The sequence below is a fragment of the Ailuropoda melanoleuca genome, chromosome 1 (genome assembly GCF_002007445.2).
Source record: "Ailuropoda melanoleuca isolate Jingjing chromosome 1, ASM200744v2, whole genome shotgun sequence".
NCBI classification, from domain to species: Eukaryota; Metazoa; Chordata; class Mammalia; order Carnivora; family Ursidae; genus Ailuropoda; species Ailuropoda melanoleuca.
Window position 1 is genome coordinate 172,839,492 of NC_048218.1, and position 12,477 is coordinate 172,851,968.

The window sequence follows — 12,477 nt, forward strand, 5'->3', positions numbered from 1 at the left end:
AACAGAACTGGACAAACTCTGCTGATACTAGATAGGAATGCTAACTTGGTTTCAAGTCCATGCAGGTTTTATAGATATGGTCACTTTTTTTTTTTTTTTCTGGGTTCTAAAAGATGAGCGCAGTTTTCTAGGTGAGTGACTAGGTTGGGAAGAATTGGAAGGGGAAGGTTAGTGTTAAGATTCTGGAAGGATCCACCTGCCTTTCAAAGGCAGAAATGCCTGAGCAGATAACCTGATGGAACAAAACAGACTCTATTTTCTCTCCAGACCCATGTCTCACAGGAAAGCTCTCTAAGTATAGAGAGGTGACAGGGACTCAACTTCTCGATCCTTTCTCTCCAAGGTCAAGTGGGTGTGGTCTTCAGCTACTAGACGTTAAAAACCCCTCAAGAAGGACAGAAGGGGTGCTCTCTACACAGAGAGGGACCTGCCCCACTATCACTGCACTTTTTCCCAGATGCATGTCACTGCAGCCCTGCAAAGTGACTTCCAACCTCACTGTCCTGTTTTCCAAGTGAGTAGCCCCCAGCAAGTTGACAGAAGGGATGCATGAGATACCTGGAGCCTGATGAGCTTGCTTGCCTGACCTAGGCCCCACCATTCCCCAGAAGCTGGGGTTTTAGCAGGAACCAAGGCACCGTGGCCAATGGTGACACAGCACCACTTCCAGGGTATCACATCCTGCCTCTAGACAGAGCTTTGAAATGTTTCTCAGGAAAGTTTCCATTCGAAAACATGAATTTCCTCCATTTTCAGGGCTTTAGACAGCTTATCCCTCTGGTAACAAGGCACAAGCCCACACCCCCAGCAAGACAAACAAAAACCAAAACCTGACTTTTCTCTCCTATCTCCTTCACCTCGGGAGGCTCTATCAAGACTCCCAGGATTGTATGATAGAAATCTCCTCTTCTGGTTTTTATCTGGGTTCCCTCACAAGTTTGCTGCAATTTGCCTTAAGATAAAATGTTGTCAGGGCACATGCTATCAGTATGGACAGGGGCCACACTTTGTAGAGGTTTTCACACAAACACCAAGATCATAGTGGATCCAGCGGGCCACTGTTTGCTGTTGGTGAACAAAAGGACTGCTCTTCCATAGGCATGTATGTGAATTTAGAAATTCCTTACCACGTTCATTTAAAAAATAAAAAATGAAAACAAAACTAGTACAAACTGGGGGAAAGATGGCCTGCAGTTATGTCCTGAAAACCGATATTACTGATTATACCCTGGAGTTGCCAGTCTGCTTACTGCCAACCCGAGGATCACGTTCTTGGATGGATTTTTTGTTGCAAGCTCATTTCCTCTTCACTTTCCCCTGGGGAGAGCTTCCCTACACTAAGTTTGCGTGCCCTGGGAAGAGCGGAGATTAAAAGCTGACAAGAAAACAGAGGGACTTCTAATTCAGTGTGGCAATTTGCTGAGTACCTTTTAAAATTTACTTTGGTAAATGAACAGGATGTTGATAATTTAAAGCCTTTTTTAGGTGCACCTGGGTGGCTCAGTTGGTTAAGTGTCTGCCTTTGGCTCAGGTCATGATCCCCAGGTCCTGGGATGGAGCCCCACATTGGGCTCCTTCTCCCTGCTTCTGCTTCCGTCTCTGCTGATCCCCCCTCTTGTGCTTGTGTGCTCTCTTTCTCTCTGTCAAATAAATAAATAAAATCTTTTTTTAAAAAAAGTCTTTTTTATCTGCACTCAGTTCTAGCAAACTTGGTACTCAACCTGTTAATATCTGCATTGATAAAGACTCAGTCAGGCAAAAACCAAACCAATCATAATAAAAACAACCACATACAGGGGCACCTGGGTGGCTCAGTCATTAAGTGTCTGCCTTCGGCTCAGGGCGTGATCCTGGTGTTCTGGGATCGAGCCCCACATCAGGCGCCTCAGCTGGGAGTCTGCTTCTTCCTCTCCCACTCCCCCTGCTTGTGTTCCGCCTCTCGCTGGCTGTCTCTATCTCTGTCAAATAAATAAATAAAATCTTTAAAAAAAAAAAAAACAACCACATACAAAAAACCCCCAAAAACCAAAAACCAAAACAAACAAACAAACAAAAACCCACTAAAACCCAGTTAGCTAGATTAGTGAACGAGACTGTGAAAAAGAATTAGAAAAGGCTGTCATGGGAGCACCTGGGTGGCACAGCAGTTAAGCGTCTGCCTTCGGCTCAGGGCGTGATCAAGCCCCACATCAGGCTCCTCCGTTATGAGCCTGCTTCTTCCTCTCCCACTCCCCCTGCTTGTGATCCCTCTCTCCCTGGCTGTCTCTATCTCCATCAAAAAAATAAATAAAATCTTTAAAAAAAAAAAAAGGCTGTCATGCATCTTATCACTTTCCTATTACAATATACTCTGCCTTGCCTAGAAAAGAGGTCAGATATTATAAATCTTTGTGGAACACTTGAGTTCTGCTGACAGGTCTTGTAATGGGGTCAGATTCTAGGACCTAATTATCTGAGGCATGAATTTAATGAATGAGGTCAAAGAAAACCTGATTCTACTCAACACCTAATAATCCTACTTTTTTCATCTCTTCAAATCAAAGCTAACTGCTCCAAACTTTTATAGAGGCAAGATGGCATAAGAAAGAAGACAGGTTTTGAAATTGGACAGATCTGGATTTGAATATGAAAATGGGTAATGTTTTAGGCCAGGGCATAAGATTATAAGATTTGCATTTTGCCTTAGGCTATTGGAAGAACACACTGGAATGCAGCAAGAATAGCCAGACTGGTGGGATTTGGTAAGAAAGAGATTGAGGACAGTGGCTTGGGCTGATATAGTGCCTTGGCAATGGAGAAGGTGAAGGATTTATGAGGCATTTAAAAAATGCGAATCAACAGGAATTAATGATACTGGATATAGAAACGAGGGAAAAGCTGGAGTTCAGGGTGACCCAGGATTCTGGCTTACTTAACAGAAGAGATGGCGGCGCCATTTGCTGAAGCAGGACTACTCTAAATAGAAGATACGCTCTCGGCCTATCTGTTGACCACCATCAAGTCAACAGATGTATACACTCATCCAGAGGAACCAGTGGTGAAGCCCAAGCCAACAGTACAAGAGACACTCCTTTTCCTCACCTCTTCCTTATGGGCCTCTTTGCTTCACTGCAGATTACACCTAAAATTCATGGCCATTTCCTTCTTAGTAAATTGAGAGGCATCAGAGTTCAGCAGTTACAGCCACAGATTAGACTCAGATTGCATGTATTCTAATCCTATTTTCACTGCCTCTTAGCTTTGTGGCCTTGGGATAACTGCTCTCTGTGCCTCAGCTGACTCAACTGTAAAATGGGGGAAAACACAGACCTATCTCACAGCTTCCCTGAGATTAGTAATAAGATGATGATGGTAACAGCTAGTGTTTATGTGATTTACGATGCACCAGGCACCCTCCTGAACTGTACAGGTATATGAATTCATTCGGTCCTCCCAACAGTCCTAGGACATCTGAGCTGTCATAATCCCCATTCTAAAAATGAAGAAATGCAGTCACTGAGGAAACCAGCCACTAACTTGGCTGGTTAACAATCTAGCCAGCCCAAAAGCCTGTCTGTACCATTACACTGAACTTCCTTTGACGTTAATACACACAAAATGCTTAGAACAGGGCCTGGCACAAGGTGAGAGCCAGCCAATATTAGCTCTATTATTCTGCAATTCCAGGAGTTTACAACAAATATGGTTCATGAGGAAGAAGGAGGCTTTAGGCACTTTTCCATTATGGACCCTTTTGTACCTTCCCACTTAGAACTAACATAATATTGATGGTGACTTAGTAACCTTGCTTCTGACTTTGACTCCATGGAAGGAATCCTATGGCTGAGCCTTTCACTCTCAACACAGACTTAATTCTTGACACTGCGACAGAACCTGCAGTTTGACCCTACCTCTGAGAGCTCTGCAGGTAAAGTACCCCATGGCTCAGCATAACTTCTGGTCAGGTAAAACTGGAATGTCCTGATGGCCTCTATGTTTTTACATTTCCACTTAAGAGTTGAATATACTCTCCTACAACCATAGACAAAGAACAGAGGGACTCTTTTATAAGCCGGTAACATGATTTTATTCCCACTAACAAGGAATAATCTTAATTGACATCTAGCTCTGTCCAAGTATATAGCCTCAGAACAAGTACTCAAAACTGAAATAATGACTTTTTGGTATCAGGCCCCAGCATTTAATGAGATTATGGCAAAACCCTAAATAGCAAATCAATTCACTCAGGTATAAGACAGCTTACTGGGAAGTTACACGGCTTAAAGTAGAAGTTTACAAAACTTGACCGAGATTAAAAAAAAAAAAAAACAACCCTGAGGTAGATAGACATTTCAGACATTAACTTATAGACTGTCCAGGCAAAAATTCATTTAGCTACATGCTAAGGCACAAATTACTGGGGGACCAAGAGACACAAAATACCTTTCTAAGAAAAAATCCAGGATCTGCCTGAGGGTACTCCTTAACATACCCATGAAGAGGTAGGGTGGCTGCCTACACAAAAGTGGAATTAAATTAGGCTCATCAAATTTCCATAGGATTTCAACCCAATCCCCAGATCAACCGACGAGGAAAGGTACATGTTGTAGCAAGTAACTGCCAAGAAGAGTAAAGAGTAATTGCACTCTGTACCTTTACCCAGTAAAGGCAGTATTGAACACACTGCCCTCTACACAGATGGTGACTGCTTCATTCTCAACAGGAGAATTTTAAAGTCTTAAGGTTTAATAATGGGACATCTATTTAATAATTTATGGTAAAGCCATAAGAAGAAGTAGTCATTAAAAAATCACATCTAAAACATCTGACACTAGACAATATTCCCAATATATTTTCATTGATTCATTTATATCTATTAATATTTAAATATTAATAAGTATTTCTTAATTTTAATTAATCTTTAATTTATTACTTTTTAATTTATTAATATTATTTAACACTCACTACAATGCCAAGAACTCAGAACAACTAGAACTCTCATAAGTTGTTGGTTAAATAGTTGATCTCCGGGGCACCTGGGTGGCTCAGTCGGTTGTGTCTGCCTTTGGCTCAGGTCATGATCCCAAAATCCTGGGACTGGTCTCGCGTTGGGCTCCCTATTATTTAGGGGCAAGTTTGCTTTTCTCTCCTCCCTCTGCTCGGTCTCTTGTACTGGCTCTCTCTCTCAAATAAATAAATTTAATGAAAATCTTTAAATGGTAGGTCTCCTTTAAGAAACAGTTTGGGCAGTTTCTTATAATATTAAATGTACATTTCCCATATGACCCAGAAATTCCACCTCTAGGTATCTACCTAAGAGAAACAAAGGCTTAATGTTCACACAGTGACTTGTAAGTGAATGTTCATAGCAACTTCATAAAAGCCAAAAACTAGAAACAACTTAAATGGCCATCAACTAAGGAATGAGTCAACAAATTGTGGAATATCATACATACAATGGAAGACTACTTAGCAATAGAAAATGATGAGTTACTATACACAATAAGAGAAATGACTCTGAAGAGTATCGCGCTAAATCAAGGGTCAGCACACTTCAGCCTACAGGCCAAATCTGGACCTCTGCCTGTTTTTGTAAACAAAGTTTCATTGGAACAGAGCTGCGTACCTTCGGTTTATGTATTTTCCAAGAATGCTTTCATGCCTATTTCCAAGACTGCTTTCATGCCGTAACCAGCAGAGTTGAGTACTTCCAACAAAGACTCTATCACCTACAAGAAGGCTATCTGAATCTTTAAAGAAAAAGTTTGCCAATCTTTATGCTAAATAAAAGCAGCCATATACAAAAGAACACATACTGTATGATTCCATTTATATGAAATTCTCTAATAGGCAAACTATACTGACAGAAAACACATCAGTGGTGACCAGGGTGTGCGAAGAGGGGTTTGACTCTCACAAGGGAATTTTTCAGAGCGATGAAAATGGTTTGTATATTGAATGTGGTGATGGTTACATAACTGGACACACTGGTTAATGTACACTCACTGAATGAAAAGTGATTGGTTTTGTTCTATCTCCACAAAGCTGACCAGAAAGAACATATACATGTAATATAATATAATTTATCAATTACTACCTCCTACAAGGTGTTACCAGGTACTAACTCTTTCAAGGTATCCTTCTAAGTGCTGGGAAGGTGACATTGAATTTTATGTTCAGACCAAGCTTCCGCCCAGACAGTGCAGTATAAAATGGCAGACTCTCACAATGACCCATAGTGTACCCACATTATAGCTTAGTGTAACTAACTAATAAACGGCTTGTTTCTTCATCCTAGTCTTTCTGTAGACTCTGTCTTTATGCAATCTCATACGATCCCATACATATATTTTAAATATATATACAAACCCAAATTTTCCTCCCTTCCCCCTTCCTTTCCTCTCTACCTCCTTTCCTCTTTTCCTTCATTCTTTCCTTCCTTCCTCCTCAAATAGCTAACTGCCTACTTGATACAGATACTTAATTATCTCACAAGCACCTCAAATAGCATATCTGAAACTAAACTCTTTCCTCCAGAATCTATTCCTGCTTCAGAGTTCTCCACATCAGAAAATGGGATTGTGGTAGACCGTTCCACCGGCTTTTCTGTTTCTCCTCTTCTTCTGAGCACTGGAGAGGATTACACTTCCAGGCCTTGAAATAAAAGGGTACACCCATATACATAACCTACTCTGGCCAATGACATGTGAGTAGAAGTGACAGAAGTACTGAGGAGTCCCTGCGTGAACTTTCATGTCCTCTTTTCCCTGTCACAGCAAATGGCCACAAATTTGTTAAAATGGTGGGCAGTCCAATCACTGAGTTTAGAGGAAGCTGCCCTGGAGGCTCACTTGGATGTGTAGCTCACTTGTCATGACTGAAATCTTTGTGCGCTATTGGCTGTTGTTACCACTGCAGGACCTAGTCTTCCCTGAGTAACATAAGGACTTCAGGTACTCATGCAAAAACCCAGGTGTCCTTCTTGACACTTCTTCTCTCTTACCTGCCATTTCTCATCCACCACTAATCCAACTAAACTCTCTCAAATCTATCCCACTTCCTCCTTCTTCACTGATACTCCCTAAGCCAAAACAATATCTCTCAACTGGACTCTTCTAACAAGCCTCCAGTATCTTCTCCACACAGCCACCAAAGTGGAAACCAAAACAATTTTCTAACAGCTCTTCTCTTCAAGTGTCTTCAATGGCTCCCCACTGTACTCAGGCTCAAATACAAAGTCTTTAACAGGTCCACAAAGGCCTATGTAATCCAACCAGTGCCCACCTGTCCAGACCTCGTTCATATTCACTCTTACTCTCCCTTTCTCTCTCCCTACATGCCAATCCCATTTCAGTCCCTCAGGCCCTCTTTTGGTTGCTCTAGCATGCCAAATGCTTACCATGGAACTTAGTCTCCTTTCCTCTCCATTTTTCCTTTCTGCCCCCAGCTACCTGAAGTCACTCTAAAACACATTTACTACTCCTTTTACTGCTTCCCTTTCATTTCTTACTTGAAGGGGAAAAATAACTCTTGAAAAATCTCGAGAAGTGATAAGATTAAGTTCTCAGAATTTATAATACCATAAGATCTAAACACTGGCAAAAGCAGCAAGAGAAAGGAAGTTATCTCCAGTGCTTGGGAATTGGGGAAAGGAATTAAACAGAGTGAGTAGGAAACCAAAGAGGCCAGGGCAGGGTTCTCTGAAAAATTATACCCTGGGAGGACTCTAATGGCTTATGACCACCACCGCCCACTCCAATCAATGCTTCTGTATTTAATCCAGATCCCTCAAGAATCCCTCACTTAATTCAGCTCTAAGACCCTGCCCTAGGCCATAAGTCTCTCAGATGTAAAAGAGTCTCCTCCTGACAGAAGGCCAGAGAATGCTCCCATACATCCCCATCTCTGGGCCACTGTGGTGTCAAAGGATGATAACCTCCCAGCAACACAAACTGGAACATTCAATACATTTTTCCGTAAGGATCAAATTCTCCAAATAGTCTTTGTCTGTGTCTTTATTAATATAAAATGAGAATTTGGAGATACTCAGGGGACCTTCTTATGGCTATGTCTAACATTGATTCTGCCAAATATAGTATTAAATCCGTGACTAAAAGTGTTCCAAGCTTCAGACAAAAATCTAGAATGTTGAAACATACTTAACGCTTAAATTAGGAATCTCCTGAAGAGTTTTACTCACACTTGACTATTTGTGGTTTCAACTAAATGTTAATCCAGTTGGAGAAAGATACTTTCTTTTCATGTTTGCTTGTGTTAAAAATCATTAGTGAACAGGAAAAATAACACATGAGTTTTATAAGGCATGTTTTAGTGCTTTAATTCTGGTCTTTATTTCTGCTATGGTATTTTTTTTTCCAGAATTCTTAATCCTTGTAATTAAAATAAGAAAAAATTCAAGTCAAACCAAATTTGCTCTTCCTGTCATTTCACCATTTTAAAATTCTGTAAGTTTTATTTAAGAAAGGGGAGCAAAGTAGAGTGCTTTTGTAGACACATCTTATCTTTCAGGTGCAAGACAGCTCAGGGTATTTCCCTTTTCTATCACCATTGATAAAAAAAAAATAAATTCAGAAAGTGAATCCTACTGAAGATCGGTCAGAAAGCTTCTTGAGAAAGCTCAAAAAGTTTCTATAAACTCTTATATGTCTTGTTAAAGATGATCTCTGGATGGTATCCAAAACATCTTCATAGTTGACAGTTGTGAATGACTGTCATAACTTGAAAGGTGAGAAATGTGGGTACGTTTTTAGCTTTTGCCGCATAAAAAGCTCTTTGCCCGCACAGGTTTCTATCTGAGCCTACATGGAATGGGAAAGCAATAGTAGTTTTCCTGTCTCCTCCCATGGATTGGAAAACACATCCACTTTTACTGAAATAACTTCTAATATCAGGCTACATTTTCACTTTGTGTTTTAAATTCTCTGATGTGGTCCTAAAGTCTTACGGTAATCAAAGGCTGTGAAACTTCACAGAGTGAAGAGTCCTTCAAATGAGCACCTGGAAATGAAAGAAGTTGTTTCGGTGAATCAATTCGCAAGTTTGCTGCAGGGGATCATGTTGAAGTGTGGCGAGGAAGAGTGAAGCCAGGAGCTTCAGAGCTCAACAGGAAAGAGATGGTATCCAAGCTCCTGCTAGTTAGCGCTGGCCAACACCAAAGCAGCAGCAGGACATAAAGGGCAGCAGGAGATCTGTTCAATACTGGTCCCAGAAGAAGCTCTCCTCATTAGAAGAAGCGGAAGAGAAAACTGTCATCTATTGCAGAACCACCAAAGAGCCAATTCTCAAATACAAACAACTTATCTCAGTCATTATTTCTTATGACCAAAACTTTGATCTCAGTGATTACAAAAGTTCAAACCCAGTGTGAAGACACAGGAGAAAATGTGGCTTCCGAGGTAAAGTGGAGAGCTGAAGAGCTCACCAACTAGTTAATCGATGCAGACAGTCTGAAAATTCTTTTCCTCAATAGTAGACTCTTGTCTCAGTTGCTTATAATTATTCCAACTCATCACTTACCTTTTCTAGGAATATCGAGACATAGAAAGTATCACCATGAACACCACTTTCCTTCCCATGTTGTCATCGCACCAAATATGTGCAATGACTTTAAGCTTCATAAGTACAAAAGTGTAAAACAGTTAATATTCATTGTATGACCAACTAAAGATTACAACAATTATATTGATAAGAAAACATCTAATAAATGAATCGCCAGACTAAGATTTCACCTCTCTTCACCACTAACAAGGTCCTTTCCACCAATGAGGTTTCCAAGGTTATTAAAATGACCCAGAAATTGCTTCTGAATTCTAAGCAGAAAACCCTATCATAATCAAAGGGACTAGATGAGAAGGAAAATTTAGGAAGAGTTGCCTTACTTTTGCCCCTGAATTTTCATACCTGTGCCATTCTTCTATAAGACAAAGGAAGAAACTATAGTCACATCCTTTAGGAATGGAAAATCCAGTGTATTTTTTTCTTCAAAGTTAAATCGTGCTGCATACAACAACAAGTGTTATTAGTAATAACGATTGTCTATCAGACTTTAGCATTAACTATTTATCATATATTAAAATAGACAAACCAAATTTCCAACATCTTTCTCATTTCATCACACATAGGATCTCTGAGGTAGGTCAGCAAATACTGTCACATAATCTGATCGTTTGAATAGGTTACTGAGGCACAGAAGTTAAGACCCAGCTCAAAATCAATCAGACTCATTCCAATATCTTAACCCCTAATATTCAAAACAGTAGCTGAAATAAGACAAAGTTATGGGATTGTGTATGAATCAATTGCACTTATCTAAATTTTATGTTTCTCTTTGAAGAGAGGAAGTCAGACTGAGAGTTCTCCACCTCACACTGAAGAGTTTTATCCATAGAGCAACTCAAAGCTGGAAAGACACATTGCTAATACATGCCCTTTCCAAGGTTCATTCCTCTAGAGTCTGTAGAATAGCAACATCTCCCAACCTGATGCAAAGGACCAGCCCCAACTAAGTAACAGCATTCTCCAAACTCCTCCAAGGGGAAAAAGAGATTCTTTGTTCATTTCACAAATATTTATAAGGGCCTGCCTTCCAGCAATCATGGAGCTTGTAGATCCTGACATAAGAGTGAAGGAAACCCAGGTTGCTGCTCACAAGGCCTTTACATTCTTATTCTCAGCAACCAGACAACAGGCTAAAGAAATCATTGAAAGGATAAAAGAACAAAAAGACAGCAGATGCTACTAAAATACTTTATACCTAAAAAGCTCCATTACATCAGTAAGACTATGAAAGCAAAATCTCTCTGATAAGGAATTTTTACAAGCCCAACATTTTCTGGTCTCTTCCTCTTTCTGTCCCCATCTCCTACACTACTCTTCCTGGCTCATGCTCTTCTGGCCACATGGGACTTCTTGAAGTTCCTCAGAAATACTATGCTTTCCACCCACTGTTCCCACAACTTCCCATAGCTGCTTTCTCACCTTATTCAAGACTCACCCAAATGGCATATCCTCACAGAAGCCTTCTCTACATAACCCAATGCCAGTAAAATTGCCACACATGCCAGCACACATACATTCCCAATCATCCTCTTCCCCTCTCTGTCCCTCACCCTCTTTTACTTCCCCCACTTATCACTACCTTGCACCATATTATAAACTCACCTATTTGTTTATTATCATAATTTCACTCTAGAGTGTAAACTGTGAGGCAGGGATGCTGTCCTCTTCACCATTCTACCTCTAGTCACACAGTAGGCTCTCAATAAATATCTGGTGAATGAGTAACTAATAAATCAATAAACTGATTAGATTGGGGGTAAGCCATTTATTTCTTAGACACTTTAAGGAAATTCCTCAGAAGTACAGTGAAAAATAGCAGGTAACAGGTTCAACTCAGTAAGTGTGTGACCTAGAGAGCCTGGGGAAGACTACAGAAGAAAGAATTGGTTACTTAAGCATGATGTAAAATAAGTATCACCAGACTGTAATAGAAAAAAATGATGAGCACTGGACCCAGGTTCCAGTCACAGTCATGGAATCAGAATACTCTGAACAACAAAACAAAACAAAACAAAACAAAAACAAACCTAGAAATAATAGCTGAAATGCAGTACTTTACAAGAAATTATTTTACGGCATATAAAACAAGCAGAAATAAACTACAGCAACCATACACTATTTCCCACTATCTCCTCATCTACGCTAACCTCCACTGCAGGCATCATCATCAATCACTGATAGTAAATCTAACTCCCTTCTGCCATAGCTAAATAGGACATCAGAATCACTAACACACAAGCCAATCACAATTCCTTAAAGCCTTTTAGAAAACTAAACAAATTAGGAATAGAGGTAAACTTCCTTCCTAAAGAATGTCTAAAAAAAATCTACAGCAATTATCATTCTCATTTATGAATCACTGAGCATTCCTTCTAAAATTGAAAATAAGTCAAATAGCACAACCTCTCCATTAAATATTGTGTTGGAAATCCCAGCCTACACAGTAAGACAAGAAAAACAAACATTATAAGGATTAGGGAGGGATGGGGCAGTTAAGCATCTGCCTTCAGCTCAGGTTGGGATCGAGCCCTGCACCGGGCTCCCTGTTTAGCAGGGAGCCTGCTTCTCCCTCTTCCTCTCCCCCCTGCTTGTGCACTCCCTCTCTCTCTCTCTCTCTGTCAAATAAATAAATCAATAAATCTTCATTTAAAAAAAAAGGATTCAGGAGGGAAAGCAAATTTGTCATTATTTGGAGGATATAATTATCTAGCAGAAACTTTATTAGTATTAATAAGAGAGTTCGTCAAAGTTTTTTAATGTAAGATCAATACATAGAAGTTATTTTCATTTCTATACACCAGCAATAAAGAATTAGAGCAATCTTTTAAACATACACTTTATAATAATAATAATAATAAAGATAGGAATAGATATCAAACAAAATTTTACAAGACCTTTCTACATAAAATAAAATTCATT

General features: G+C 39.9%; 1 protein-coding gene across 4 annotated transcripts in view; it reads right to left on the bottom strand.

Moving 5' to 3' along the window:
• Positions 1-12,477, bottom strand: part of ELMO1 (engulfment and cell motility 1) — a 521,109-nt gene that overhangs the window by 431,088 nt on the left and 77,544 nt on the right. The window contains exon 1 of one of the 4 annotated variants that reach the window (XM_034659851.1): positions 1,795-1,816. The exons of the other annotated variants lie outside the window; for them this stretch is intronic. The gene's annotated coding sequence lies outside the window, so the exon portion shown is untranslated. Of the gene's footprint in view, positions 1-1,794; positions 1,817-12,477 lie in introns of those variants that run through there. 4 annotated transcript variants of the gene reach the window in all.